The 7,566-nt window shown below is 40.3% G+C and overlaps 1 long non-coding RNA gene across 2 annotated transcripts; it reads left to right on the top strand.

Moving 5' to 3' along the window:
- Window positions 1-1,122: 1,122 nt before the first annotated feature.
- LOC309862920 lies at window positions 1,123-3,718 on the top strand. Of its 2 annotated transcripts, none has more exons than XR_014310793.1 (3): window positions 1,123-1,205; window positions 2,581-2,662; window positions 3,491-3,718. It is a non-coding gene; the product is annotated as an uncharacterized lncRNA (long non-coding RNA). The 2 variants fall into 2 exon arrangements; XR_014310794.1 differs by lacking the exon at window positions 1,123-1,205 and adding an exon at window positions 1,861-1,935.
- The last annotated feature ends 3,848 nt before the right edge of the window (window positions 3,719-7,566 follow it).

The following is a 7,566-nucleotide window of genomic DNA, read 5'->3' as shown; positions in this document are numbered from 1 at the left end:
GAAGTACCCACCAACTATGAGGATTTATCCACATAGCAAGAAAGCCTTCTCCACAGCTGCATTTTTTCTCAGTGACGAGATCCAGGTCTGCCCTATGGAGCTTCTCTATTCCTCTTCTCTGTGATATAGAGGAAAGAGGACCTAGATTTGAATCATTTCTCTACCATCTACGAGTGGGCTGTTGGCACTGGGCGTGACGCCATTTATTAAAGCTTCTGTTCCAGAATTTGTAAAATGGAGACAACAGTGTTTTTCTTACATTGTGGCCATAAATATGAGATTAAATATTGTAGCAGAGATGAGGCATAGACCTAAATAGCAAAAATATAGGGGAAAATTTTAAAAGATCATTAAGAGACAAAATATAGGTCACAGGGAGCTTCAGATCAAGGAGGACTATAGTCAAGAGTCTAGAAAACTTGCCTTGGGGGTACAATCTAGCATGAGTTCTGTGAAAGAGAAAATATGTATATTAGTAACCCTGGTTCCTAGCATCGGGCTCCTAAAACCCATGTAATTTCCCAAGTGTTAAGAACACTAGAAATACCTTTTGTTCTTATATTTGGTCTTTGACCGCAGTCCCAGACACAGAGCTCCTAAATTCCTTGGAATTTCCTGGGTGATAGTGGTATCTTTTGTTCTAGTGAAGTGACTTTTGGTGGTATCCAACATGGGGGCTGGTCACAAGAAAAACCAACCCACAATGAGAAGCTCAGAACTTCTGGCCATACCAACTATTCTCCAAAGAGGGAACAAGGCCTGGAAACGGAGTTAAGGCTCGATCAAGAGTATGTGATTAAACCTTCATAAAAATCCCAAAAGTACAGGGTTTAGAGAGCTTCTAGGTACTGGGAAACTGGCATACCCAGAGAAGCTAGTCACAGAGAAGGGTAAGTCACAGAAGCTCCATGCCCTTCCCACATATCTTGCCCTATATATCTCTTCATCTCATCTCTATCCTTTGTCATATCTATTATTATATAATAAACTGGTAAGTGTAAGTTAAGTGTTCTCTGAGTTCTGATTGCTGTTCTAGCAAACAATCAAATCCAAGGGGGAGGCGGTCATGGGAACCTCGGATACGGAGCCAAGCTGGACGAAAGCTGTGGGTAACCTAGGAACCTACTACTTGTGATCAGAGTCCGAAGTGGAGGCATTCTTGCAGGACTGAGCCCTTAATCTGTGGCAACTGATGCCACCTCCAGGTAAACAGTGTCAGAACTGAGTTAAATTTTAGGGTATCTAACTGATGTCAGAGGGACTTGCTTGGTTTGAGAAAACCCCCACACATCTGCTGTCAGAGTGTTGTTAAGTATGGTACTGAGAGAATAAAAGAGACACAAGAAGGAGAATGATTTTCTCCTAACTCAGCTCTAAAAGGTCACATACTCAAATAGGTAGAATGAGTAGTAGAGAGAATGAGAAGGGGTGGGCAAATGAAAAAATATATAATGTAAGTCACAGGCAAAAGTCCATGAGACTGGTATTAGAAATACACTGTTAGGGGGATGTCCGGGGGGCTCAGTCAGTTAAGCATCTGCCTTCGGCTCAGGTCAGGATCCCAGGGTCCTGGAATGGAGTCCCGCATCGGGCTTCTTGCTCAGTGGGGAGACTGCTGCTCCTTCTGCCTTAAGCTCCCCCTGCTTGTGCTTGCTCTCTATTTCTCTCTCTCTCTGGCAAATAAGTAAATAAAATCCTTTTTTTTTTTTTTTTTTGTTTTGGTTTTTGTTTTGTTTTGTTTTGTTTTTGTTAATGCACTATTAGGGCCTATGGTCTCTTCTGGAAGGGACTCAAGTATGGGAAACTGGGTTCTGGAACACTGATGCAAGATTCAAGGGGAAATGGGACATTCATTTGAGACAAGAGAAAAGCAGATATTCTCCATAAAAAGACAAAGCTCAGCAAAGAACAAAGATTTAGAATCTGACAGTCTCGGTGAGAAGGAAGAATGGCTTACATAAAACACATAACTAAAATCAAGTACTGGGGCACCTGGGTGGCTCTGTGGGTTAAGCCTCTACCTTCGGCTCAGGTCATGATTCAGGGTCCTGGGATCGAGCCCCGCATCGGGCTCTCTGCTCAGCGGGGAGCCTGCTTCCTCCTCTCTCTCTGCCTGCCTCTCTGCCTACTTGTGCTCTCCCTCTGTCAAATAAACAAATAAAATCTTTAAAAAAATTAAAAAAATAAAATCAAGTATTAAGATTCATAGTAATGACTATGAGAAAAAAAATATTCGGCAAAATTCTGATGGGTGGTAGAATAGCTTTAAAAAGGCTTCGTGAAGGTTCTGGAATACCAGATATTCTGGTATTCATCATTAACAAGGAATATGGAATCCAAGAAGGAAATAACAGAGGAAACTGTTAAAGAAAATAGGAAATGTAACAATTCAGCATTCCATTTCCACATATATGTTCATTACCATCTCCCTCAGAACAAGAAAGAAATCAAACTGTGGGGCGGGGGAGGGAAGGGGAAATAGTTATTCAAAACAGGTATCTTTGGTCACAGTTTTTTAAAAATGAAAATATCATTTGGGAATCCTCCACTAAAATAAGGCTTTTTCTCTCTACCATATAGTGTGATTATCAGTTTTCTGGTTACAGCTTTGCATTTTACGTCAAGAAATTGTCTCTGGGTTGTTATGTAAGTCAGTGACAAGGTAAGAGTCAACTCACTGTTTGTGTTTTTGACAAGTTATGTGTAAACTGATACGGAAGTAACTTTTCAGATGGTGCCTATCCTGATCTTGACTAATGAAACACAGAAATATAAAAAGCTTCCATATTTTTCTCAGCTCACCAAGAAATTATCTTGTGAATAAAGTCAGAAGCCTTTATTATCCATTTACAGGACACTCCTCTGATCCTCCCACACTGACCCCCTCCTCAACCCTCCCGAGCACCCCCACCCCATCCCTGATCCTGGATCCCTAAGCCCTCTTCTCTTCACATGAGCTTGCGGGGTGAGTTATGTCTCAGCCTCTGAAACCCATCAGTCCTTTAACTTTAACTCACTTTAACTCCACACTTTAACTCACTCTGACAGCCATTTGCTAAAACTAAGTCCTCATTCTGCATGTGCCTAAGTGCCTGCCTTGCTGTTTTCTACCTGTGGCTTAATAAAACACCCAGAATACACACCTTCCAGAACTAGGAACCAATCTCACATTTGCCAGTGCTGCCCCCAGGGTGTGTGCCCAGTTCCATTCTTCCCTGTCCCTCTGCAGCTAACCATCCTAGAACAGGTCATGTCACAGGAAGCCCCACCCGCAGGCTGCTTACCTACATTCATTAGGCAAGAATTAAACCACTGCCAGAGGACGTGCTGATCTTTTAGACAAAATGCGACTTCCTCCCACTCTGTCAATGGCCCCAAAATTGGACCTACCCTCTACATATTTTTTTGTTGATTACTCTGTTCTATGTTATAGGTTAGTGGTTACGATAATGATGTAGATTATTTTGACTTTTTGCTGATCTTTGTTAAGAGGAATAAAGTCCAAAAGAGAATTTACTCAACCTATGCAGCTGGATATGTAAACCTGTGAGCAATGGGGAACCCACAAACTGCCTGCCACCTTCACCGCGGTGCCGAGAAAGTCAATCTACCACTGTAAACAAGAAAGTCCCAGACCGCCAACCAAACCTGGTTCCCTTGCCTTCTCATGGCTGCAGTCCTCCCCCTTCTGGTTAATGAGTCCTCAATTTCAGTAAAAGCTTTCCTCGAGCCTACTTCTGTTCTAATGCGCCATAACCAATACACGTTCCTGGTGGTACAGTCAAGGAGCGACTGCAGTGGCTTACTGGTCATGTGGGTCTGAAGCTCTGGAGGAAGATACTCAGGAGCACGGGGCCTCTTGTCATTTAAAAGAAATAAATGATCACTGAATGTGATTTCCTCTTCATGGGATGCTCTCTTCTAAATTCCTCCACCACCCCTAACTCACTGACTCAAAAGCTACTCCTTGTGTCAGAAGTCCCCAAGTAGAGATTGCACTCCCCCCCCTCTAAACTGCACTGTAGTCGCTAGAAGAAGGTAAATTATGGGGCTCCTGGGTGGCTCAATCTGTTAAGCATCTGCCTTTGGCTCATGTCCTGATCCCAGGGTCCTGGGATGGAGCCCTGCATTGGGCTCCCTGCTGAGCAGAGAGCCTGCTTCTCCCTCTTCCACTGCCCCTCTCCATGCTTGTGCTTTCTCTAATTAAAAAATAATAATAATAATAAGGAAGAAAGAAGGAAAAAAAGAAAGAAAGAAAGAAAGAAAGAAAGAAAGAAAGAAAGAAAGAAAGAAAGAAAGAAAGAAATTCATTTAAAAGAAAATTTATGAAAAGGGACACCTGGGTGGCTCAGTCAGTTTAGCACCTGCCTTCAGCTCAGGGTCCTGGGATCAAGCCCTGCATTAGGCTCTCTGCCACTTCCACCCCGACTCATGCTCTCTCTCTCTCTCTTTTAAAATCAATAAATAAAATCTTAAAAAAAATTAAAAAGAAGGTACATCATACCCTTTACACTGTTTTTTTTCTAACAGTGGTAGGGATGTCTAACTTATGTGCATGACTCTGACAGTTTTCCTCACTCGTGTAAGATTGCTGAGCAAGCCTACTTAGTTCCCTGTAGGCCTGCTATCCAGATAATGGCTACTCTGATAAATTCCCCCACTGGAAATCCCAGAACTTTTCTCTCTCCCTTGTAGGTCATGGATAGAGTCACACCTGAAGTCTGCAAGCCTGTCAAAGAGTCCTGCGTTAAGAAGTATGTGGCTTCAGGAGAGCAGATGGTTTCACTATGTAAAAGACTTGCACGTAAAAAAAAGCACCATTATAAAAAATCCCAAAACTAAGGCATGCACATTTCCCATAACATTAAAAAGGATTATTCTATGTGTGCATCACATTGTTTCCATCTGCTTTTCATAAATGGCAGTGACAGAAATGGGAGGAAGGGAAGAGCAGTGAGATGGGAAATTCAGTGGACACTATATCCCACTGAGCCCCCCCCAGGGGAATGTGCCCGTATCCCACTCTCTTCCCCAGAACTGAGAAAATACCTCTCAATCACCACCACATGGAGAAGCAAATTACACAAGTCCCACAATGGAATTATAAAGTTGTGCTATCTTTGTATTAACCTAAAGATAATGAATGCCATATGAAAATAATAATTTTTAACACTTCATATCTGAGTTTGCACAAACGCAGCACAGAATTGTCATCTGATATGACCTAAATGAAAGACCCCAATTTTTTTATTCTATAAACTTCTGTTTAGTTTATTTGCCTAGTATATGCTTGTTTTAATTTCTATTTATTTTTTTTAGGCTGCAAAAACAATAAAAATCTGTCTATTTTGGTAAGAAAAGGCCTGCAAGTATCCTTCCTAAAGCCAGTGATGAGATATAAAAGATCAAATTATTGAATATTAAATTTATTCCTCATCATTTAATGTGAATGGTTACATATCAAGAAATTACAAAGGGCTTGTACATGTTGGTATGTCTGAGGTGATATATAGAATCGTTGCAATTGAATGTTCTTTTTCTTAACTGAGCAAAGTGAAAAGAGAAATGCAGCACCAGACCTCTCCAGTGTAAATAATACAGTGCACTAAGAAGATATAAACAAAAGTTTAGATAAGGAAGAATTTTGAGGCTTTAATGTTTAAATATCTTTTGAAAACACTTCAGAGTAAACTTAATGATTCTTAAGAATGGCCAAATGGATGGCTGCTATTATAAGCATCAGGCCTTAGAGTCCACCCCATCGGCAAGAGAAATATCATAACCTTAAGCAAACCTCATTTTCAAATCGGAGGGACATTAGGCTAACATGCTGCCAAGAAAAACATTTTTCAGTCACTGCCCCAAATAAGAGTCCTTCCTATGTACATGGGAGGAAGTCATTTGCCAGATGTTGCTGTTTATTTTACAAGTCTCCCTTTGACTTACGCTTATTTCCTCTTGACCTCACCAACTTCTCCCATACACATCACATGGAGAAAAATCAAGACATTGTAAACCTTGCTAAAAAGTACCTAGCTGTTCTAGTCAATACCACAGTCCCCACATGTGTTCTTATTTATGAATCCAGCCTAATTGCTGACAGAGATTGAATGGTTAGGCCTCCCCCACTCAAAGCTATCTGGACATCCATCAATAGAACACACTATTATACAACTTAGCATCATGAATGCCATCTATGATGGAAACTTTCTCTTTTATGATAACAACAAACCTATCAGTGATAAATCAAGATAAATAAAATAAAAGGAAGTCAAAATGAAAGGGAAAGATTATGTTATTTTCTAAAGGCATATTATGTCTTTAGAACTCCCAAAAGATCACTCAGCGGGACGTGAGAGGTTATGCTTTGCCAAATGGGATTCTAGCAGGAATTGTACTGTAATTTTGCTTTCTCTGCCTGGTGGAGAATCAAACTGGCTGATTCAGCAGTAAGGTCTTGTTTGATTTCTGTGTTACACATATGTTGCTAACTTTATGTTAAAATGACACTGGTATGCATGTAGGCTGCTGTCTCCCCGATGACTCACACATCCCACACCTACTTGCCAAAGCCAATGACTTTAGCAGTGGAGGCTGCTTCTGCAACCATGGCCCAGCTTTAGCTTTTGCATTCTTCTGTGATTTCCATTGTCCTGCCCCATTTGCTATCTTCTGGGTCCATTCCTAAAGCAGAAGCTAAAAAAACTGGGGTAATAGATACGGGCCAAGAGAATAGGAAAAGCATGGCTGAAGTCCAACCAGCTAAGAACATTCTGTAAATGTGCTTAGAAGGCCTGAGTTCTTCAAGGGTCACTCAAGGAACTCAAAGATCCTGAATTTAAATCAAATTTAAATCATCTCTAAAAATGTTTGTATGTATACAGACAACCCCCCCCTTATTATTCCATCAGCACATTCTGCTATGCAGAGAGTGGTGATGAGCACTCATAAGGAACCCTACAGTCATCGAATGAACGAATGAATGAATAAATATTTATACAACAATTCCTTAGGTGAGAAACGAAGCAAAGATATCCTCAGGATATCTTTGTGAAGATACTCAACTGTTAGGCTAGTTAGTAAGGCTTGGCCTCTTCCAAGTTTTTGCCAAAATTTCTCATGGGAATTAGGCAAAAATTGCCTCTGTGTAGTTGCAAACCCCCAGAACCCTTTGGATCTTATTCACCTCATTGACCAAGTTTTGAAAATATCTAATGCTATAATTTACATATTTTAATCTGGTATGTTATACTCAATGTGTTTTTAAAACACATTATTTTCAGTTCAATAACAAACTTGACTTGACTGTGGTTTAATATAGTGTTCTCAGACTATCTGTAGTAGAGGACCAGTTTGCCTTTTTAAAATTTTCAATCCAAAATAAGCAGATATTTTTGTGAAATAAAAGAGTGATGAACTACCAGAAAAAGTAAATAAAAACATCCATGTTCACTGCAGCACTATCCATAACAGCCAAGATATGGAAACAGTCAAGTATTCATTAGCAGAGGAATGGATAAAGAAAATGTGACATATATATATATATATATATATATATATATATAT

Source organism: Mustela nivalis, assembly GCF_964662115.1.
Source record: "Mustela nivalis genome assembly, chromosome: 4".
NCBI classification, from domain to species: domain Eukaryota; kingdom Metazoa; phylum Chordata; class Mammalia; order Carnivora; family Mustelidae; genus Mustela; species Mustela nivalis.
This window is presented reverse-complemented; position numbering and strand designations above follow the sequence as displayed.